General features: G+C 36.8%; 1 protein-coding gene and 1 long non-coding RNA gene across 12 annotated transcripts in view; one reads left to right on the top strand and one right to left on the bottom strand.

The window, feature by feature from the left end:
- Antp (homeotic protein antennapedia) overlaps window positions 1-25,011 on the top strand; it is a 111,282-nt gene that overhangs the window by 56,750 nt on the left and 29,521 nt on the right. Inside the window, exon 1 of one of the 6 annotated variants that reach the window (XM_077425655.1) lies at window positions 11,909-13,530. The exons of 4 other annotated variants lie outside the window; for them this stretch is intronic. The gene's annotated coding sequence lies outside the window, so the exon portion shown is untranslated. Of the gene's footprint in view, window positions 1-11,908; window positions 13,531-22,995; window positions 23,272-25,011 lie in introns of those variants that run through there. One more of the 6 variants, XM_077425654.1, reaches the window with a different exon arrangement.
- On the bottom strand, window positions 3,388-22,960 carry LOC143908211 (uncharacterized). 6 transcript variants are annotated; one of them, XR_013260069.1, is made up of 6 exons: window positions 20,669-22,916; window positions 20,059-20,227; window positions 19,750-19,989; window positions 19,294-19,550; window positions 3,870-4,202; window positions 3,388-3,534 (listed from the first exon to the last, which is right to left on the bottom strand). It is a non-coding gene; the product is annotated as an uncharacterized LOC143908211 (long non-coding RNA). The 6 variants fall into 6 exon arrangements; XR_013260070.1 differs by lacking the exons at window positions 3,388-3,534; window positions 3,870-4,202 and adding an exon at window positions 18,319-18,754 and having other exon boundaries at window positions 20,669-22,914; XR_013260072.1 differs by lacking the exons at window positions 3,388-3,534; window positions 3,870-4,202; window positions 19,294-19,550 and having other exon boundaries at window positions 19,559-19,989; window positions 20,669-21,201; window positions 22,830-22,960.

Below are 25,011 nucleotides of genomic sequence, written 5' to 3'. Positions count from 1 at the left end.
GTGGCTTATGTGATATGCAATTGTTCTCATTCATATTTTGATTCTATGTATATAATTAACGATGTAAAGAAATGATAAAGAAGATCAAATTTTGTTTGGACGTAATATTTAATTGTTATCTTTTTGCGCAATTCTCTTCTCCTTTGTCTTTTTTCTCGTCTGTAGTTTGACAATCAAATTTTATTAATCTGTGAACATTAAGTAATGATGTTATTTTTTATTTATTATAATTAAATTTGCTAAAATTCTAATTTTTTAATATTAAATGAGCTCACACAACCATGTCTCTAGATATTTCTAAAAAAAAGGCAATGTCGGATTTATCAAGAAATATATATTAGTTAACTTGCATCTCTTTACAAAACAGTTCAGATACACCTGCCTGCTTACGGAACAGGTTACTCGGTAAATCGGCCCAATCGATATTTGACCGATCGCCATGCGGTCCGAGGTTTCTTGGTGAGAATTCACGGCAACGTGCTTTCACGTGTTCCTTACCCTACTCCGTCGTTAATAATAGATCTTGGCACCTCGCTGGCTCCGGCCGCGGACCACCCAAACGATCACGCATATAAGGCGAAAGGATCGGTGTTAACGGGCACTGCGGGGTTGATTTGTATTACAGAAACAGTATAGACAGAAACACACAGACAAACAGTAGGTTGATCTGAGTGATTGATAAGCAATGCCACGCGCCAGTCTATCGCCACAATCGCGATGAAGGCGACAAGACCTTCCGCTTTGGACATTTATATGTCGCGCTCACTTCTTAATTTCCGATTAAGCCTTTTATTAGTGAAATTACAAAATTATATAGATATATCTATATGTCAAGTAATTGTATTAAATCTTTTGTCAGTTGTTTCTAAAAATATTTACACTGAATCTAAAAGTACAATTAATAAAAGAATATTTTTTTTTATAGTTTTTGTGTGATGACTTTAGTAAAAATAAAAGAAATTCCAAATTTTAATTCCTAAAACAAACAAAATTAAATTTTTTCGTGCAAAAAAATTAGGGCAAATAGAGTTAAATATATTACCTAATTGTCAATAGACATTTAAAAATAAATTGTACTTTAGATAATGCAAACTATAAATATTAATATAGAAATATATAATACATTTTTATGAAATCATAACGTTATATATATAAAAATAGCTAAGAATTTGAAAATTTAATGTGGAAAATATAAGGCTATTTAATATAATACCTATAACAGAAAATTTAAATGTTCTGAGTAATTTCATAAGTAACTAAGTATTATGATTATTTCTTATATTTATGTTATAATATTGATTGCAAGATTGTGTATTGGTTATTGTTATTGCTTAGAACATGCATATAAATAGTGAACAATAATGTATTAGCATGTTTGTGTATGATTCATTAACATATCATACATATGAAATTAATCACATTAGATTGTACATATCATACATAATTGCACAAGAATTGCATTTTTTATTTTATGAATCAACAGTTTTCTGTCATATACATGTATTATTAGATTAGATTTATTGCTATAATTATACGACAAATATATTTATTATGTCGTAAAGATGACATCAATCTAATGTTTTATTATTTTTACAACATTCTTCTCAATGACTACGTTTACACACACACACGGCGACTTATAATTCGGTTTAATAACTACCGTATATTATATATTCGATCCGAAATTTTTCTTTTTTGATCATAATGATCATTTAGATATGAGCTTTTTTTGATACTTAAACTACAACTTTTTTAGTATATAAATATCAAAAATTGATTTAAATGTTTAGAATATCAAAATAAGTTCTTATTTAAATGACCGTTATAATCAAAGGAAGGAAAAATTTTGGATCAGATAGTATACAGTAGTTATTAAATCGGATTATAAGCAGTCGTGTAAACGTAGTCAATGTTAAATCTTGATAATTCGAAGATTATTGTTTTACCCGCCAAATAGAGTATAGCCCTCTATCCGATATTGCCGGAACTCAAAGGTACTTGACCTTCTGGCAAAGTGCAGCAGATGGCAGTGTAATTCTATCTCAAGGCCGCTGTCCGCGTGCGGCAGCTGTTTCCGTGGTGCTGCCACCTCCTGCACCCCGTTCGAATTTAAGGTGGTACTGACCTGCGCATATCCCGCACCATCATAACACAGCTCGAACACCATGGGTGCCGGCAAATTTATGACCCGTATCATGGCGCGGCATCTAAACGATTATTTGCCGTTAAACGTAAACGGCTTATAAAAACGAGCCTGTATAATAGAGTAAATATAGGCTTGGTGTTCAGGCCATGATAAATTTATAGCTCCACTTATGAAGATTTCGTATTGGCTGACTGGCAGCAATTAACCTTGAAGATGAATATTATTCAAGATGAATTCCGTTCGTAAACAGATTTTTGAAAATTCTTTACCGGAATTACGTTTTTTTCAAATAGATTAAATGTGACTTATGTAGATAAAAAAGAAAACAAAATTTACATATGAATGTACATTATATTATAGGAGTTATATTTTGCAAAATTATGAATAGGGAAATCCAAAATATGAAAAAGAAAAATCCACGGTGCAATTTAATTTTAAAAAACTTGTTTTTAAAAATTCAAGAAATTAAAAAAGATATTTTATATTTTATCGTAACTTTGTTCTAAATAGATAAAAATGTCACACATTGACATTTGAAGGTTTTTTTTTTATTTTTTATCTGGAAGCATAATACACATTAGTTTTAAACACAATTTTGTATCATTATAATCTAATTTTTTTAATGACTTTTAATTACTGTGTTTGATAATGATTAATAGTACGTTAATAAATAGTAAAATATATAATAAAATCACATTCGATATGTACAAATTGACTGTAGATTAAATGTGTTAAATGCGTCATTGCCTCATTTAAATATGTCAATGTTGTTTCTCTCATGTAAAAGTCAAAAATATAAAAGTCAAAATCATAAATTACAATTTAAATAACAAATGACATGCAAATTTGTTTACTTTTCACTACTGTGACCTATGAAAATACGTTTATGATTTGTATAGATTACTGTAAATTTAATATGATCTATACAAATATCATAAACGTATTTTCATAGGTCACACAGTAGTGAAAAGTAAATTAATATTTAATTTACAGTAATCTATACAAAATATTAATATTTTTTATTTTTAAATAAGCAATTTATTTTTAAATAAGCACATATCTTTATTTTGAATATTAAAGATAAAATTGTCATAAATAAAATAATCGGATACGTTTATTATTAAATACACGTTTATTTATGAATATTAATTAAGGTAAAACAGGAATTTTCATTATTATAATATTGCTTTTCGTTAATTTGGTGAATTACTTAGAAATTCTAGTCGTAAGGAAATCTCTTCATGTTCTATTCTTACATCTTGTGGCATCTCCTACCCGTGGACTTAGTATAGCCTGACTCCAAGAAGATTTTAATTAAACCCGCCCTTCCAATGTTGCGTTTGATTGGATGAGCTAATCCCATTCGTAGAAAATTTAGGATTTCCTTTCTAGAAAGACAAATCCGTGAAAGTGCGTTAAAATGTTTTTACGGTTTGATGAAAAAAATATAATGCTTTATCTAATTGTAAATACAACCACTATTTTAGAAGATAAAATATTTGTTTTATAGAGAGATAATATTGAACCATTTGGATTTGTACGACTAGTAAATTTTTCTCTAATATATGTTTTAACAAAAAGAATTTATTTAAGATGCTGTTTAACTATATTATATGCATTATATATACTATAAAAATAATTTTTTAAATTAATTTTAAGTTTAAGTAAAACTCATTATGTGTGTGTGTGTGTGTGTGTCGAATTGTACGTTTGAGAAACTTACTGTGATAGATTTCTTTAGAAAATCATAATCATTAGGGTGCTGCATTTTCTATAATGAGTATCTTTCTTAAATGAGTTATTCGACGAAAGATTTTGGAAGGTCGGACGAAGAAACATTTGGTTGTCTTACAGGGAGGTCTTAACTGGTACCATGCGGGAGGAGTAGAGGAAAAGCACATCATGAGGATGACATCTAAATCTTGCTTTTCGTTTCACGCTGACTATACCCGCCCTTCCGTTGGTTATGCTTAGAGCCAAAATTCCCTTTCCTCCCTTTAGCCTTTGAAGGGGTGGATCCTCAAGAGTACACTCCAGACCAAAAATTAACAAATATCTGTAATTATATAATCTTTTAAAGCCTATTCCATGTAACATAATAATGCAACAATATTTTTCAAGCCTATTTTGTTCCTTTAATATGTAAATGTAAGATTAAACATGATCATGCTTATAACGTTTATGATATTTTTGCAAGTAATTTTTTTTAAGTATTATGCAAGAGAAATAAATGTCTAAAATTTTGTGTTAGTCTTTCCAAAGTTTTGAATCAATTTGGTGACACTGATCGGACGTGGCTTACGGAGGAACGTAGGTTCTCGCTTGAAGAACATAAATCGTATTATGTATACTGGCTCCGTTTTACCTAACATACCGGAACAACGTTTTTTATATTTTTATGGTAGTGAAAGTTGACTACAAAGGTCGAAACCGTGAAGGTATTCCCTTAAGTTTCACCGACAGTCAGAAAAACGAATCCGGCACAAAAGCGAGTTTCACTTTCGCCCCATGATCGTTTCATACTAGCAAGATTGGTTCTTTCCATGGAAAAATCATGAATGTTATTGAGAAAACTTAAATATCTAATAATACTTCTCTTCACTAAAATCAATATATACATCTGACTTTTCTTAACAAACTTGAGATTTTGCTAAAGAAACGAAAACGCTAATGATTACGACATATAATAAAAGAATTTATTTGTTTTTAACGTTGTTATATTCGACACGCTCGCATTGAAATTGCTTAATAAAATTTTTTCAAGAGAACGATACTGTATATTATAAAAAATCGCTTAATGCCCGACATATGTTTATCTAAAATTCTTAAAGCTATATGTAGCGAAGTCTTTAATTGGTAATAGAAATTAATTGAATTCCACACAAACATACACACATTATGCTCTGAATACAATTTGCGATATGGATTTTCTCTCTCTCTCTCTCTCAAAAAAAAAAAAAAAAAAAGGATTGTTTTTCTATTTTGCAAATCTAGCGTGGATTCTATAGCCATTGATATCACTATAGTCGCGAGTTTTCACGTAAAACGCCGCCCATTCCACAAAATCGTGCACGTGTGCAACGCCGGATTCAGCTGCCTCGTTCGGTTCAGGAATGAATTATCGCCCGTTCGGGGCTGAGCTCTTTCATTTCCAGTCTACGCGGTAGTCCCATCCTTTTCTCTCCTCCGTATCGGCCGAGGCTGCAGACAGCAACGCTTTTTTCTCATCCCTCTGCGATACCTCCCTCTATTCCTCTCTCTCCGTTTTCTTTTTCAATTTCCATCAGAGATATATATATCGTATCATTTTTGTTTCTCTATCTCTTTTATATGCTTGAATAATTTCTGCCTATATTATTTGTTATGTACGTTTATTTTAGAATAATTAACGAGATTATTTATAATGCTTCTTGTTGTTAATGACATTTTTCCAAAGTTCTATATGCGTGTGAATTTTTTCTAGTTTAATCTAATTTTTGCAAAATTTTTTAAATTTATTGAGATTAAATAAACAATTTTTTCGTACGGTTTTATCAACAACTTTTGCTATTAAATTTGACAATTATAATATAATCTTGCAAGTAGTATAGTGAAGTGCGCGCGCGATAGTGTTAATTCCGTGCATTTCGCATACTTTCAATTTCTTCAAAAAACTTCAAGATTTTGTTATAATTATTATAAACAGAAATAATCATAAGAATGTCGCAAATACATGCAAATCGTTAGATATTTGCACTTCTTAATACAATTGTTGAGATTTGATGACGTATTTAAGTTACGTATTATGTATTATGTGTAAGTTTCGTGGAAAGCTTTCTAATTATTTTTCCGATCTGCGACGTGAAACCAATTTTCTGCTTTGAAACTCGTCCGGAGATTCACCAATTCCTTTGAGAATAGCCGAGATAAGGACAAAATTCATCAGATCTAGCGAAGCAACCTTCATCTTGATATTTTTTTTCTGTCCGAAAAGGTCAGACACACACAAGTCACTATTATGAAAAATATAATGTTTTGACCGCATTTTGTACTAGATTATTTTCTCACTTAAATTTGCAAAAATGTATTTTTAAAATGGGTTATTCTTTTTCGTCATGATATCAAATACAACTTTAAATCTTATAAAAATCTCAAAAATCTTATATATCCATTTCTCGAATATTATAAATTTCAAATACTACTTATATGTGCTCAAAACGTACCTGTATTACATTGATTAGATTGATTAATTTAATCAATATAATACAGAGAAATTTAAAATAAAATCAAACAATATTTGATTACGTTTACATTGAATTTTTATTATCTAATATCCCGTAGACGGATAAAAAAATCAACGTTTAATCATTTAAAAACGTCTTTGGGAGGTAAATCTCTCGTAATTCGTTCAAAGAGAAATGGCATGCGAGGGTACTGGGGACACAATCAATTGGGTGTTTTCGTTTTGAACCATGCTCCACGATCGAGGATGAAAGAAGGTACGAGGAGGGTAAATTGGAATTCCGCGATGCGGAGGATGATGCTGCCTCGGTTGGCCGAGACGAAAGGGGGCATGCTAAAGCGCGAAAGAAGAAGGAGACCGACGGTGGAAAAAAGATAGAGGAGAAGAGTAGGGAGGAGTAGCATCCAAGGAATATTTACTGCCATCTTCTCCACCACTTACCCACAGATTCACTGCCTGAAGTTGTAAACACCTCTTAACTATATGGAGATAGTATCTCGGTTTCCCTCCTCGTATGCCCTAAACTGTTACGTGGGTGTTGCGACTATCATTAATTAGATCATCATATGATTGCAACATGATATTTTTTTTTAGTTTATGTGTCTTATAACTAAAAATGCAATTTATGTAAATTTCCTGTGATGAAAGAACGAAAGCAGCTGTTATATTTTTTTTGTTACAAATCAATTAAATAATATAATAGCATTAAACGTAAAATATCATAATTAAACAGTGTACACACACTGTATATCGTATAAATCATTTAAAATTAAACTACAACAGTGTTGCTAGATCGATTTTCCGCTATTTAATTTGCATATCGTATATATATGTTATATTTGTTAACGCTAGAACGACACCGATCGATACACTGGTGGCCGCTTGTAGTTTAGCGTTCACCTGAACAAACTGTTTACATATTCATCAATGCTTGGGTCAACATTTGTCGCACGGCAAAGAAATTTCGCATTTAAATGACCTTGCCTCGCGGCAAGTTGAACGCGGCATGGCGGCTTCTTGTTCGCCGTGAAAATGTGACGTTTCCTACGTGTATCGAGATACATCGCGATTTATGTGTCCTGAACTTGACTCGTTTTCAAAACCGGTTTCGCGTTCCATCTCGCTCGGTCGTGGATTATTCAATCGATAACTGTTTCTGAATATATACATATATATACCCACTGAACTTTTAGCGACACTTTAAATGTAATTTATCGTTTAATGCTTAACGTGGGAAAAAGTTGACATTAATTGGCTAAAAATATGTAATATTACCAAATATTTTAACACAGATTTAACATAATTGTTATGAGAATATTGCAACAAGTATTTTCTGTCAACTATAACTATAACATCCAAATGTTAATTTTTGTTTAATATAATTAATAATTATACGAATATATGTATAATAAGGTAACAATGTGCCTCCAGGGAAATTACGAAAATAGTTAAATATGATAAATAATAGTCGTTAGTGAGGGTATCCGTTCTTAAGTGAAATTATTCATTGTGCAAAAATAGAGCGTGCCCTGCCAGCTAAGAAACGGCAGCACCGAAACAATGAGCTGATGCGCTCTCCGTGGCTGTAGATGGTGGAGACGTGGAGATATAGAACGAGAGAGACAAATAGAAGGAGACGGTGAAACCCACTAAATCAATACTCTGCCATCGCTCCAACTCTGGCTCATCCCCTCGCCTACCCCCTTAGCCCACCCCCGAGTCGTCAGCCCGCTTCTCTCCCGGCATCCTCCTTCACCAGCGTTTCTCGGTTCCGTTCGTTCGTACGCCACCCTTCGTTCCACCCCCGTCACGCTCTCGAAGCGAAACTTCTCTGGCTCCGCTTCCATGGGCTACTCCCGCAGAGAGTTTCCTCTACCATAGGGCTGAATTTTCCCTTATGCGTCAGTATAATCTACCCGATGCTCACGAGATGTCGGTGACGCGTGAAAAACGTATATTCCATATACGTTGCGCGTACTCTCATTTACAGCTATTTCGTTTATTTTCATTCATTTTCGTCCGCTGAGGACTTACAATAATACCGAATAAGATTTTCATTTTACGGCATTTTTAAACTAACATATTTTAATTTGCGATAAATAACAATGATTATGCTGATTTTTAAAAAACAACAAAGAACATTAGACATTCTTTATCTCTAGAATTTATATATTATTTTTTTGTACGAGTTATATATATTTTTTATGTTGTGCAAAGATATGAAGTAGAACGTTTTGAAAGAACCTCTTTATATGTATTGATCTTTAAAATATTTTACTGTTTCATAATAATTTAGACATAATATTCAAATAAAGTCTGTGTATTCGGTTTTAAACTTCGTAATTTTAAAACACAATTCTCATAAAATATTTTAGAAGCGACTGTCGACGAGCTTCATTCTGCACGGATAACGGAAAAGCGATATCGCCACGTTGGCACGTAGACTGCAGATCCAAAAAGATACTTGCGTGGAATTTTAATTTAAGACTACTTGAAAACGATGAGAACTCGAACAATTTTATATTCTTTTATGTTTCGTTGGTGATAAAATATTTTGTTTTAACTGCAATCTTTTTCAAATCATATCGAAATCTTGCATCATAATTAATAATCATTCACAAAATAAAGCACAATGTTTTTCGTTATGCAATGATATTTTTCTTCATATTTTCAACAAAATATGAGCAACTTTTAGATACAAGATACTTTTTTCAAGAACTTTTTTTTAGAACGTATAAGTCTTCTGCTCTTCGTTTTTTCAAATATTTAATTATGCGAAATAAGAATTTTACTCTATTTTGGGTAAAAATGTAGAAAAAAACATTAATGAAAAATTGATTGATTGGATGATACAACGAGATGGCAATCGAAACTTCAATTCTTCAATTATCACGAAGCTCTGTTTATTTCACGCGGACATTACGCGCTTCATCAACAAACTGGGTCACGTAGTTCTGGTGGCACACACTCGCGCGACCATCCCCGAAGCATTTGCGAACGAATGCTGAGCATATCTACGATCGTGAGATCGTACAACTGACTGCGTGGCCTATGAAAGAAGTAGAAGGAGGGAGAGATTACTGATTGTGAGAAGGGGCCCGTGCATCCGCGTATGGGCGTCTGCGTGTGTGCGACTGCCCAAGACGAGGGTACGGTAGTAGCCCCAATGCGTCTGCAATCGAGAGCTAACTCGACAAATAAACGGTTGGCTGCTTCTTACTGCTGACGATATCGTCTCCGCTATATTGATGGCGACTTCATCATATATCCCGACTTTAACAACGTTGAAAACATACAGCAAACTTTGTCGTAAATTTGTATTGAATATTATTTTGATTTGGTGATATTGTTAGAAGAATTTTTGAAAAATCGTTATCTTCTGAAAATATTATAATTCTTAACGAAATTCTTAAATGTGTCCGTCTTTGAAGCAAATTTGTCGCGTGTATAATATAAACGGATGTTCAATAAGTAACTCTCAAGATCTCGATTAATAACCAAGAAAATCCTGCTTTACTTGCTGCTTTTAAAAAGAATATCAAGTAACAAAAAGTCCAATTACACGGCCGGCAACTCCTGCTTTGTTTCACGGCCGCTGCCCGTTGGTTTATGTCTTCCCTCTCTTTATCTACTTTGCTGCCGTTCTTTAAATTTCTCTCCTTGTTTTTCTTTTCTTTCCTACCGACGTGCGAACTTTTGCTGCCTTGGTAGCTGCCTAGTTTGTGATTTCTCGATGCTACCTCCCTACGCTCTCAGCACTCTCTACAACTTAGTGTCTCGTTAATTTCTTGCGATCCTCAAGACGATTACCGCACTTGTCCGAAAATTTAGCGCTTTCGATGTCCCTTAAATCTCTCGCAGTGAGTTAAACTTGCAATAGCAACTCAGCGTTCCGAAAATACGCTTTCGTACATGCATCATAGATTCGCGTTCTTTTCTTATATACAGTCTTTACTTGAGAATGTGATTTTGGAACAAAAAATTTAGCATATATAATTATTCACAAGCTATAATAAATTTTAGTACTGTAGACACCAATAAAGCATTTCTTTGTCAGCAGTCCATTTAAATCCACGATTATACAAATTGTGATGACGACGTAAGATTTAAAACTTATTAAGTGTGATTAATGCCGTTATAAATAACGAGTATGCTAATAATATATGATATTTCAACGGAACGAAACAAAAACCTTATACAATTAATATTTATAACGTAACGTACTATTTGTGTGCGGATTTTATATTTCGTATGTTTTACCGCAGCGCGCAATAGCTGTTCAGACTGCGTAACCCACCAATTACTATCCGTAATAAGTCATAATTGAATAATCAGATTCGTCAGATTTCAGTCGGATTTATTGTTCTTATTGACAAACTCTACCCCCTCATATGTCTTTATGATCAGTACAAAAATATGTTATTCTTAGAGTATCACTTTGAAGTATTGGAAGATGAAAAATATTTTTATGTAAAGTTCCGCGTTTTGACAATAATAAATAAATATTGATACGTATTGATTAATATTGATAGATTAAGATTGATAGATTAATATTGATAGATTACATGAGCACAATCGAACGTATATGTTTCGCTGTCATATATTTACGACGTATCATCCTCTCGAGAAGGTATTTGAGCGTTCTATCCGAGTTACGCGATTCGATGCTGGTAGTCGTCTGATAGGATTACGACTACCGTTGAAAGATTGACGGCCGAATCCGTCAGCAGCTTTCTACAGCACGGACGAACTCGGGATTTTCTGCAATTTTCTCCGCGGCCTTCGGCGCTGTAGGCCGTGCACGTTCCGAGGCTCGAAAGCTCGGCATTCAATTCGAATCGCGTACGCTTGTGGTTGATGGAAGCTTGAATGAGTGGCACGTGGATGCGATGCGCGCGAGCACGGCGGTTTTGTTAGCGTCAGCAATGCTATTTTGAGCATTTTTGGGGATTAAAATTAGTTGAACGAAGAAATAGATTCGTGATAGTTACAGTTCTTGGCTCTCCCTCAACTCAATACATGCACAATAAATTAAATGATTAAACGTAATTCAATACCTTGACGAAAACAACTATCGTATATCATCATTTAATCTGAAGACAGAAGACGAAATATATTATGTCCCAATTTTAATACGCATTGGTTGTCATCGTCGCTACTATTAATTTATCTTAAGTCTACTGTCACGATTCTAATTTAGGACACGACTTGTCACTCGTTCCAAAACGTAAAAATCTACAGGCATTTAAAACTTTTGAATTAATTTAGCATTTAATATTTTGATATTATATTTCAAAATCACATCTAGTTGGAATTGCGTAACTTAACAAGCAACGAAGAACGCCAATCTGCTATCCTTGTTGACGCAGAGAGAAACGGCGCGGCCGGCGTGACAGTATATATGGTAGACGCCTCAAGAGTGTCCCGCGGTGCCCCTCGAGCCTCCCCGTGTCCCGAAGACGGGCGCAGGGGAGAAGGGACTCTCGTGGTGCTGTACACAACGCAACCACCACCGATGCTGGATCACGGGGGCGTCAAGAGAAGCGAGGGCAGGAGGCTGTAGACCAAGGGGGATACGGGTGTATCGGGGGAGTGAAGCTTAACGCATGTGCACAGGGCGCTTCGCGTCGCGGCGCTCCGGTCCCGCCGGTCGGAGGCTGCGAAACCGAGCGGGCGGAATTCGCGGATCAGAGTCGTCGCATCTCTCGCTTAAGATATACATCACCGCGGCACCATCCGCGGTTTTCCATGGGTATCGGCGAGCCGAGAGCTGTCCCGACGCTGGCCGACACGCACCAAGCCCCGGTAAGGACTGTCAATCGTGGACGGGATGCCGCGCTCGGAGTACGCTCGGTGACGAATGATATCGTCCGAAATTACGGTCTTTCGTGCAACTCGACACACGTGCGGTACGCCTTGAAGTGCGACAACCAGTACGGAGGATCTGCGGTGGCGAGGCAACTCAACTCCGAATCGGCACAACGATCAAGTTCCAGTTAACAGATCCTGAAGGATCGACGTTTATTTTCTTGGTACTCTCCTTGAGAAAACTTCCGGGATCATCGTGCTTTAGCGCAAGCTAAAGCGATATATTAACGAGACCATCGAATGACTAAAGGGAAGTGTAATATCGTGTGGAGCTTCTCGCAGATTGAAACATTTTCGTCTACATTGACGATCTATACTGCTTCATCATTGATTTCCGCGTTGTATCGTAAACAACAATAAGAAGCTGAGAAAATTTAAGTTGGAAAACGAAGCTTGACCTCGTGCTAGTATCAAAGAAGCGTTCCAGAACTACGTTTTGCATTGTAGATCCTGAACGTCGTAAATCTTACAGGTCAATGTTATATTGCAGCTTATTGAGTACAGTGCGCTGTTCATCGATCTTGCGTGAGCATTACTCTCGTTATGTCTTAAAGAAGCTTAACCAGTAACCCAAGCTTTTGTCAGCAATTTCATCCGAGTAAAGGAGCAACGTGGACGAGGATAATTTTGAATGACCTGATGATCCGTCTTATGTTGCGCTAAATCGACTGCTCGCTTATTTTTTATCGTTGTTCATCGGCAAGCAGCTTTATCAGCTAACAAACTATTGCGATTTAGCAATATCTTCTTAAGACAATCTGAAACGATAAGGACTCGAAGCAGTATCATTCGGATCAATCTGGAGTACCGAGTACTGTAAGCGTTCAAAGTATTTTGTGCGATTTTCTCCAGTTCGTAGGATTGTGTGCAAAGGTATCGCGGAGACAAAGTGAGGAAAGGGTGATGGTGAATGGACTCACATGGTTACTCTATCCAATAGACAGTGAGTCTGCTCGAAGGACACATGGTTCGTCGACGGTGTTGGGTTTTTCTGATCCCACGCAGTTTCCCGTCGTACCTGGCTCGGTGACTGTTGGCGAATCTGTTCGCTCTTCGTGGACAAAGACTTCCGAGAAGGTGGTGTGTGAAGGGAAGTACCAGCCACGACGGGGCCCAGCGCCGGGGCGGAGACAAGGCCCCCGGTGCAGGGAAGAAGCGAGGCAGGGGAAGAAGTCGAGTTTAGCGTAGCAGCAACGGCCCTGAAACTACAGGGGAGAACAACTACCCCCTTCAACAGGGGGGAAACTAGAAGGCGACCTCGCCGACGGAGGCGACGGAAAAAGAAGCGACGGAGGTGAGCGGATAGTCAAATGGCTTTAACTACATCTTGAATCGTTGTTAAACATTAACGATGGATACGCTCCATCGCAGGAAACGATTTTATTCAAGTATGAATCGTAGTATGAATTAAATTTAAATGAAATTTAATAAATAGAGAGTGCAATTTATAATCATGTTCTATTAGAGAACATATGATATTTGAGATATAATAATTCGGCATAATTCGACAATTTAAAATTGTTTGAATACAAATGATCTAGTTTATTACTTTCAAGAAGCATTAATTTCCTATAAAATGTGCGTTTGATAAGTGATAGAATTATGATAAATCGCAAAACGTACGAGAAATAATGGCGACATTTCAATTAACGTCGAATCATGGTATGTAAAATGCTTCGTCGGGCGTCACATTACAAAACTCATAACCGTCGATCATTGATTCTGCCACAACTCGTTATTCACTTTTCGCTTATTCATCAAAATTTATGTGACTATAAAGCACGTGAATGAACAACGAAGTAATGTTTATCGCAATTTTCTCGTAAAAAATTTCGGCTTTTTTTTCACCTCTAATCATTTAATTATTTTGTATTAGATCAGATAGAAAAGAAAATGCTATATTTTTTTAGGACATGTAATCGTTATGTATATATTGATAAGTATAATTACTCTGATTCTGATTTTAAATTTACGGTTTGTAAAGAAAGAGGAAGAAAGAGATATATCTCAATTATATAGAAATATCCAATATTATGAAATATTCTAGTATTCGCGTAATTTTCATTATAATACTAATTAAAACGAAAATACTCTTGTCGGTAACAACTGTTTTTTATACATTACGTCAAGTAAAATGTAGTGAAGCAATTTGTAAACATGGTTGTTCAGCATAGTTGAAGATTAGGTTTTTAGCAAGATTAATGAGGCGAAATTACGCTTTCTGCGAAAGTTCTTATCAAGTCACGCATGAAGCGTGGAATATATCCGCGCCGCGTGCTTGAAACGTTTGGCGATTCGCTAACCACTCTTAATTGTAATTGATGATACAGTAGATTTCAAGGCGGCTTGTGCGGTCGATGCAAAAAACACAGATTCCAATATTAACTGCAATTTATCCAGCTTCTTATAACGGCTCGGCTGCCGGTGGTCCTTTAACCATTTAGTCCTGGCGTTCTACAATGCGCAGCAATTCCGTTTTTCTTCTGGTACGGTACGTCAACAAATTTTATCGACGTGCCGATCAAATACTTTCAAGACGTAGTACGTGAGAAATTTCTTAAAAAAGGTCTAGGATATTTTCTTTCATCTTTTAATCGGCCTAAACAACAAGAAGACTTACATGACAGCTTTTTAATACTATACGTCGATATGTTATAATTTATTAACTTAACTTTACTTTTTAGGTGCTCACAGGTACAAATCGATTTAAACTTACCAATTTTCCTATACAGTTATATTAATAATTTCTATCGAAATTATTTACTTTTTATGACGAAATATAGTACAATCTATTGATATGAATAACGCATTATACTCCGAAAATTATGAAAAAACTACTGATTTTAAGAATTTATTTAAGACATAAAAGACCTATGTTTGTTTTATTGGAAGTCGCATAAATATTAATATAATTGATGTTATATACAAGTTTAACTGAATTATTATTTCCACACAGCCGGCCCGGTCAATCCGGGGAAAAAAATAACATCAACAACAACCAATATACTATATATTAATGCGTTTTTCTCAGTATCTTCAACTGCTGACATTGCGACATTTTTCTCACTATGTTATTTTTTCCGCCGAAACATCGGCGTGAAAAAAGGGCTTGGGGTACGACGTCGATAGAATTCTTATCCCTAAAAGCAACGACGCTGGTTGGCCGTGGGTCCCCCTCGCTCGTATTACGTCCCTTCCGTTCACGACCGAAGGGAGGAGGCAGAGGCAGCCAGTACAGGGGCAGGCAGGGGGATCGTCGAGGCAGGAAATGAAGGGAGTAGTCTGGGGTGATAGGAAAATTTGATGGAGGGTGGCAGAGTGACAGGAGGAAGGGGGGAGAAGGGGATGGGGAAGAGGAGCGGAGGGCTATCAATGACGCGTTAGAGCACGTCACGCTGCGCAATGCATCTGCCGCCATATGCCGTCATATATATTATCCTGGCGATACGTCAATTCGGCCGCTGATCATTATACTGATTACCGCAGCACGCAAACTACTCCGCATGTGTGGCCGTTCTCATGAGTCTGTTATTAATAAGCACGGTTTAACTTTCGATATCGGGACATCGACGGGACGGTCGGGTGAGACGAGCCACTTGTATTCAGATAACTTCTGTGCAACGTGTTGAGTGTTGAGCAATTATCATCAATGATCAGATTAAGACGTAAATAAGTTTCTATCTTCCTGGAAATAAATTAGTTAGTCGAATAGCGACTAGATAATTTATGTTAGGATAAAAAAAGATATGTGTAATATTTCAAAGAAACACGCAAAACAATGCGAAATATGCACAGGAAGATCCATAGAAGGATATAAAAAGAAATTACAAAAGGAAAAGGAAGAGACAAGTACTGAAAAGAAAAAGATTCGCTCAGACGAATACCAGCCTAAGTCATAAATTTTGATATTATATACGATGTCTCGGTTAGTTAAGAAAAAGAAAGAGAGAAAAGAGGAATAGCTCGCAACGTTGACGCAACCAACAATGCTTTCACGAGATTTTAACTTTCTTTTTTCGGTCCACAATGACGCAAAGTTTTCCCGATTTCCTTTGGACAAGCAGGAATACAAAGGACGAAGTTAATACGAAGAGAGAACAAGCTTCCACCTATCCCTTGACCTCGCTTCTCTTCCCATTTCACTTCCGTGCTATTGCGTTCCAAAATCGATGGAAATAAAATTGCAAATCTCGTATATAAATTCATCCGTTATTAAATAACAAAACAATTAGTAAAAAATGTTGGATTGGCACCCCATATATATTCAGAACAGAGATAGTTAATAAAAAAAATGTACACTAGTTACATAAGATTACGTATATATATACTCTGGTGAAAATGTTTTATTTAAAATATAATAAATATAATTTTATTAGCTAATATTATCTTACATTATCTGTTTTCTCTCTCTTTAGCATTATTTATGCATAAATTAAAATGTTACTTTTTTAACGTTTTGTTTTGATCAGAGATAGAATTGATATTTATTTCAAATTTTATATTTACTTTTTAGTTGCTTGAATGTTTTGCAAAAGAATATTGTAAAATAGTTACTTTTTGAGGAATAATTTATATGAAAAATATTATTATATGACTCCTAGAGGAATAAATTTTCGTTAAAAAATTTTATGTATGTATATGTATGTACATATATGTATTTTATTTTTTTACAATTTATAGTATCGAATTTTTACACAATTTGCTAAGAAATGAAGGGAAGAAATAGATGTAATTGAGAAGATAAAGGCTACAGAAATTAGTTTCTATATAATAATCGAGAAATATTATCAACTTTTTGAACCAAATATTTGATTCTATGTTCAAAAACCGCCCGGTAGTTATAACGGGTTTGCGGGTCCAAAGTACATTTTTATTCTGGGATAGAGAGTGAGGCGTATAACGCAGCAGACATCCCTTGTTATTTCTCCTATTTTCCGTTGCGATAAATCACGAATGCCGACGGACGGACTAAGGAAGTAGGGCCAACAGAGAGAGAGAGGGGGATCTCGTTGCCGGACGCAAAACCAAAACCATAGCAGCGGAGGTTGTCAACATTCCCGGCAATTTATAGAATGCAACATTTTTAACCAAAAAATTATTGCTCATTTTTTTTAAACAAATTCGATATCTCGGATATAAATTCGGACGAAAAAACTAATCAAGTTGTCAGTTCACCGGTCTATTATTATAAACGTCTAAATTAAATGCGATTTATGAAACAATTTTCCGGCAAATTTTGATCGTTCCAAGCAAGTGCGTGCGCGAATAGTTATGTGATCGATTTCGTCGCAACTCGGTCGCTATTCGCCGTAGTGCAATTAGTGCACCATACATCACGCGGATAACAAGACACGGCGCCCCGAAGGCGTCGCGTGGAACGCGCGGAAAAAAAGAGGAGGCAGGGGGAACAAAAGGGGGGGACGACATACGGGGGCGAGATGGTAGCGACGTGCCGCTCATCGTCTCGAACGACGTTCTTTACGAACAACTCCTAACTTTTTCTTGAGAAAGGAGTGGGTGGGGCGGGAGGAGGGAAACGGAGGATAAAGTCTCCCCTCATATCCTTGCTTCCGTCGCTTCATCTCCTTTCTCGATTTCTCTACTCTAGTTTCTTCTCGGATGCGCCGTTGTTGCCAGAAAACCCGCACGCCATTCATCTTGCGACATCAGACGAAAATAACACGAATTTAAGAAGCTCACGCTCGTAAACAATAAAGGGGATGTGCGTTCCCGTTACATAAGAGCACGTCTGGAATGAAGAAACTATCTATGTTAGGAAGTGTTATTTCTTTATTCCAGTGAAACTCAATTAGTTCTCGAACTCAGTTATTAGTATTATCCGTCATCGTAGATAATAAATTAAATTAAAAAAACATAAAAATGAACAAAAATAACTTTCTATTATTTTCCAATTTTTGTTCACAATGACAGAATCATCATTAAAAACGCTATCGCTGTATGAAATGAATTGAAATGCTCAATTTTATTGTATCATATCATTAAGAGATTAAGATATACAAATCGTCTGAACGTAAAATTGACAATTGGTGATATTAAATATTTTATTATTTGGCGATTTATCATATAAACCAATTATTACATTCATAAATGGGAACAAGCGTCTTTTCTACTACATTAAAAAAAAAACTAAGAGAAATGTGTATAGAAGAAAAAATGTGAGAATGTCAACAGATTGAAAAATATAAATGAGAAATGAAGAAATATAGCGAGAGCGCGAGCTTTGGAGTTAAGAATACGTCAGAGCACGTGGCTCAGAAGATCAAGAACTGGTGGAATACACCTGGTGTGTTCTCATGAATTCGTTGCCGTTCCTCACGCATCTCTTCTCCCCTCCCGAACTTTACACATGTAGCTAACAACGTTCTGTGTTCGCCGCGTTTGGATCCTGCGCGGGGCGCCGTGTTGAGCTTGTTGGTTATGCTAATGGTATTCGCACGCATGTGGGCTGTAGTACCGTGGAAACTCATGCACGGGCACAATGCCGTCCCGATTTGTTACTACAAAAGTCACAAAGCGTGACGTAACGGCGCATTAAACGCACCGATGTCTCAATAAGTTACGCGATCTCAATTGGCCACCGAAATATGACCCGACAATTATGTTTCTTTAACGAGACGCAATCTGCCGAAAATCATTGCATTTTTCTTTTTAATAAAATTCGTTTTATAAGATTATTATTAATCTCTGCAATATATGTGATTACTGCCAATATATTTAGCATGTGTATGTAAAATTAATCATAAATTAACTATATTGTTTATAATGATATAACGAACTATTATTTCTCTTATCAAATATGATAAAAAATTATATACATTATGTAATATCTTTATTGATAATTGTTCGCTAAAATATATTTCGATAAAATTATTTTAAAATTCTGAAGGTTATTTTCAGTTATGTTTTGCGACAGAAATTAGACACGAAACTATTAACAAAATCCTTTTTAGTCAAGCTTTTTATAGAATATCCGAAACCCCCGGCTATTCTATTATTAATCGAGTTAATTTGATGCGGTAATGATCGAAATACTTACATTAGAGGATAGTGCTCCGTAAGAGAATCAGCGTAATAAGTGGGCCGCAGGGAGTCGTAAGGACACTACCAAGTCCTTCCTCGGTATATACGACGACCATTTCCAACAATTGAGGGTGCTTCTGGTTACTCTGTGTTCTCATGTGTAATTATAAATCACTTCTTTCTCAGATTTCGCGTCACAATCGGTTGCCCAGACCAATTTTTATAGATTAGAAAATCTTTTGTTATTCATTTTTATTTACTTACAATGATAATCTGTATTAATAACATATATTAAAATTAGTTTTGTTTTAATTTGTTATCGATTTTATTTTTAATATATCGATCTACGAAAAAGTTACGATTTACAAAATGGGATTGACTTTTTTACAGAGTTATTTACGGTATTAATTATCGTTAACAAAATCGATTATAAAAATATATAAAACACTGAAGTTTCTTTAGAGACTCTCACCGATGTGTGGCACAAAGAGATTGCACATATTAACGATCGACCCTCGATCAAGGGGCAATTATTTTCCAACTCTTCTGAAATACCGGAACGTATCGATCGGGTCGATCAACGAGTCAGGAGGAGCGTATGGTTGATGTGCGTGCGGTTACGTTAGAGGTCGGCTGTTCGAAGTTCGTCGGCAGGCAGGATATCATCTACGGTACCTCTCGTTCCTCTTGTACAACGTGCAAGAGGGAGCGGCTACGGAACAGCATATAATTATCGGTACCGTAATGGCGATCATAAGTCATGGGCGCTACTCTCCCTCACCCGGTTCCTTCTCTTCCCTGGTTGGGACTGCGGGTCAGCCTGCGGGTAGAGAACGAATGCGGATGAGAAATGGCGTCGATTGGATAAAGTCATCACTTCGCCGCTCGGACGCAGGCCAACTCCATTTTCTTCGAAAAAAATTTCCACCTTTGTAGGATCTCGGACAAATCTGGGAACGATTCGAAAGATTTCTATTAATAGATGTTACAAATGAATTATGAAAGAAACGCGGTATTTTATTCTGTGTGTGTGTGTGTTGCATTAGAATAATTATTATCTTAAATATGGTAAAGTTGACTGAACTTTATCTTCGACACCGTTCGCATAAATTCTTATAAATTATATTAAAGATATCAAAACCAACTCCGAGATTGAAATATCGAATTCCCGGATACTTTTTTATTAATAATTCATCATTATACTTAACTTAATTGATTTTATTATTGTTTATCTTATACATATATCTTCTGATTTGCATTAAAATTAATTATAATCGTTTGCCGATTGGTATTAACATAATTATTCGACTTTATAGAATCTAGATGTCTCGCACATAAGGTCAAAAGTGACGGCCATGTTAGTAAAGTCACATTCTTCATTCCTCGCTCACCAAAATGTCAGCCTCTGGATGTCAGCCTCGGACAATGGCAGACTGTTCATTGGTCGTCAATGATAAACCCTGGTCTGAATGTGTTGGGCTACACATATGCTTCCTCATTCACGAGCATATACACACGTATTTCGTTATATGATACCTGTTCTTAACTGTCCTGTCGAGCTGGCCCTTCGACCGCCGGCTGACATTCTTGGCGTTTCAAGGGGCTGGGACTTGGTCACGCGTCGATAGTAGGGTAAATGAAACCAAGGATATAAAGAGCATTTAAATATAAAAAAAATAACATTTTTGTAGTTTAACGAACCCTTTTGCAAAATTTGATTAGTTGAAAACAGTGGCTGCGTTCAGCAGAAAAAGTAGCTCGATAAGCGTTCTATTATTCTTTAATATGATAGGTTCTCACCCTTAGTTCTTTGTTTGCTGCTTTTTCTGCTGAACACAGCTAATGATTTTGTGTTTCTATAGAGAATCTTCTTGTTATGGTTGCTACGGTGGGTGTTCACGCTACGATGCGAAAGTGGGGTGGTCTGAAAGGAAATTGGTAAAACCGAAGTAGAAGACCGGAAAGAGAGCGTAGAGGGGATGATCGAGCCAGGCGGTGGGGAATAAGAATTATGATTTGTCCGCGTCGGTGGAAACGAAAGGGGCCAAGTTGCTTTTCTGACATTCGTATATGTACTTTTATTTTCAAACTTCTCAAATATTTTTTTTCTCTTATCTCTTTCTTCTCCATTCCCTTCGTTATCTTTTTTTTTTTCGATTTTATATCGCGCACATTAAGATAAGCATTTAATTCCAACGAAAGTAACGAAGAAGCGAAGCAATATTCTTTAAGGTAATTTCAATTCGGATCGATACGAGCTCATGTTACTTTCGCTTTCGTGCAAGGCACCCAATTCCTCGATGTTGTCACAGTCGGGGGGATTGTCCGAAGAGGGATGGAGGAACGACTAGTCAAGGGAAAGAGCCTGTGACACGAAGAGGGAAGGCGGGGGTTTCGTCACGATGGGTGGGGTTGGTTTCAAAGGGGCTTTCGGGGTGGGGTGCGCTGACAGCTCGACGCTCTCGTCCGTTCCACGCTCGACGGGAGGATACGCTCCTCTGCACACATTCACGTCCGCCCGTACACGCGCGCACACGCACGCGCGATGCTCGCGGAATTGGTTAACGCGTGGTGGATATTCCGGCGTTTCGTCGCCGTTCTGTCCCTCTTTTTTTCTCTCTCTCTCTCTCTTTCTCTCTCCTTCTCTGTCGGTTCCTCCATTCTCATCTCCCCTCCCCCCGGCACGCGTGCACGTGAACACGCACACGCATAGTTCACGTCTGCTGTTCGCTTCTCCGTGCCGCGTTAGTCACGTTGTGTAGTCTTTCGTTTCTGTCTGTGCTTCTGCGGAGTCGAAGGCCCTGACACACGTCGACTCGTGCGGGCCGTGTACGCGAGCATTTCGAGACGTGCGTTTCGTTGTCATCTGTCGCAGCGATCGAGAACGCGAAAAGTCAACGCGGTGAAAGTTCATCGGGAATCGTTGTCGCGTCGAAAAAAAAAGTGCAATTACTGCAATTGAATATTTCAATGGCCTTTTTTTCTTGCACATGTACACGAAAAATCCATCGTTGATTTTGTAGATCACGCAACACGAACGATATTTTCAAGAGAAGCGAAATAAGAAAACGCGCCAAATTTGAATGGTACGATTGTTGCCGAGGAGTGCGAACGTGAAGTGAAACGTGTTTTACAAGTTGAACGCGTAACGTCGAACACAGTGAAGTCGGAGTACATTAGATTTGTGTATGTGTCACGATGATGTAAACGGATCTACAATTGAGCTCAGCAGGAGATTATCGAGAATTATAACCGCACGAGAAATTTTATATTTTTGAAGATATAACTTTTTGATTATGTGCACCGTATATGTGAAGAAGTGAGAAGATAGAGATGTTAATTAATTATCAAGCTGCATATGTCTGAGAATTATCGAATCGCTGGATCGATCACACTTAGCTTGCTTGCTTTAAATCAGCATCGCGCAACGATCGTGATAAGCGAAGATAAGCGTTTTATTAGAAGCTCGTACACTTCCTGGATTTTGTTCCAGAACACGCCGCGCAGTCGGCCAGCTCGTTATATATCAGCGTGTGCACTAGGACTAATTACCGTCGTCACGCGGCTGCATCGCGATGTGAATCATCTAAATGCTGTGCGAAATTTGCTCGGTGATTATTAGACTCCTTGATCGCGTTGGTCGCGATACGAAAGCGTGACGGAAGGCACCGACAAATTGACACCTGTGTACACTTAATTGGCACCGTTTGCACAGTTTGCTGACAGCCGCCTATCGGTTTTTCGCGGTTGACAACGACGCGGGACCGATAAGGACGCTCCGGCCGCGACGATCGCGTCCGGTGCGCGTAATTGCCGACCTGCTTGTTACTCGTGCTGCCAGTAATGTTAATTAGCTGATAGCTGACGCGGGAAGAGGCTTGCCGCGTGCGCGGGAGTACGCGTTGTATGGCGATGGTGTGCGTAAGTCGCAGATGCGTGAATCGACGATCTTAGCCGCGGGAAGTCGATGCGAAGACGGATCATGTGGAGAAAGGTATGTTTGCCTCATACGTTAATAGTGAGTTGCTCGTCAATGATCGCGAAGCTACAAAAGTCCACTTAACCACGACTACTTTAATAAGCTGTACTTGGCTGTGCTCTGATCATTCTTCAACAATTGAAGGATAGACTGTTACGAGTAGTTTATCGATCAGTCAATGTAGTGCTCAATGGACCACTCCTGACACTCTAATTTGCATTTATTCAACCTTCGAATCTCTCAAAGAAGCTGTCATATGTATTTAAAATTACACCAGGCGATTAATTTCCAACATTTGGAACGTGAAAATAAATGTCTCACTAAATGAGATGCCCCCATATTATCGCGGATTAAGATCTTAAACTCCGAATACTTCAGATCCGGAAACCAATTTTGTTAGTGGAGGCGGGAGAACGCACAGGCACAGGTAGGACTCGGTAGGAAGAGCATGACAGGTCACTCGGTTACCTGAAGAGATAAGAGAGTCATCTCGTATAATAGTTGACCTGGTCCGGCTTTCCGGTTTTTCGTTTCGTCACGCACGCGATCTTCTCATCGTCCTATCAGGGAACACGATGACGATCGAACGATAAAATATGAAGATAGGTGGTCTCGATGATATTATAAACAAAATTATTAATCGAGAAATTGCAAGTGTCGCTAAATGGCTATTATTACAACTGATGTATAATTACACACAATATGCAATAAAAAATATTTTGATATAGTATCAGGACCCTATAGGAATATTTAATGAGTCACGAACCCTTCGATTTGACGAGGGTCACCGACAAAAGATTAAGCTTATCGTAGGTAATCATCTTTCATTGTAGTAAGAAAGGTTTATACACGATTACGAAGAATTAGGTAACAGGATTATTTTCTTTTCTAGTTTTCTCGTATGTAATGCCAATTGTGCTGTATAAATCATGTTGTTCATTTACACACTAGAATTTTTCTTTTTATCTCTTATCTAATTTTTATCAATCCATGGTCATGGACGTAATTTAACTTATTAAGTATAATAAGTTACTTATACTATATTTTTATACTATAAACTTACTATACTTTTTGTTTACTCAGAAAAAATATTTTCTTATTTATCAACTTCTTTATTTATGATTTTAATTCAAATTTGTGTTAAATGAATAAAATGTGATGACCTCGCGTATTTAATTTAAGTGGTATATAGTTTCTATTTTTACCGCGTTTAGAAAATATGTTAGGATGTTATTTTCTTTTCTGAATTAAGTTCCATATATTTATCCTGTCTACCTTTTCAGATAGCAAGTATAAAATCCTATAGTATAGAGGGATGATTCGCGACACCGCGACGCGACGGGAAAGACGCTTCGCTGCGTTTCTGATTTACTGGCTGCGCAGGTATGAGGTTAGCGACATATAGTGTAAAAGAGAAGCCTGGTACAAGCGTGAAGAAGAGCAGAAAGCAAAAGGGGTAATCCCATACGGACGGACGCGTTAGTATCATACGGTTTAAAACGGTTGCACTATCTCGTTCTTGCTATTTTTGCTCACAATCGTTCATCATATATATTCTATAATTTTAATTTACGAGATAATGCCATTTTTAATGTACAAATATCCTAGTTCCTTCTACTACTTATATAAGATAAACGCTGAAGTCAACGCTTTCTATACAATTCTAAAACTAGCTCTTTGTCGAGAAAAACACAACTAAACTGCAATTACATTATTATTATTATTATTATTATTATTAAATCAAATGCCGAAATC

The sequence above is a fragment of the Temnothorax americanus genome, unplaced genomic scaffold (genome assembly GCF_048541705.1).
Source record: "Temnothorax americanus isolate GAGA-0224 unplaced genomic scaffold, ASM4854170v1 Scaffold9, whole genome shotgun sequence".
Taxonomy (NCBI): Eukaryota; Metazoa; Arthropoda; class Insecta; order Hymenoptera; family Formicidae; genus Temnothorax; species Temnothorax americanus.
Note: the sequence above shows the minus strand (reverse complement) of the source record. Positions and strands in the feature narration are given on the sequence as shown.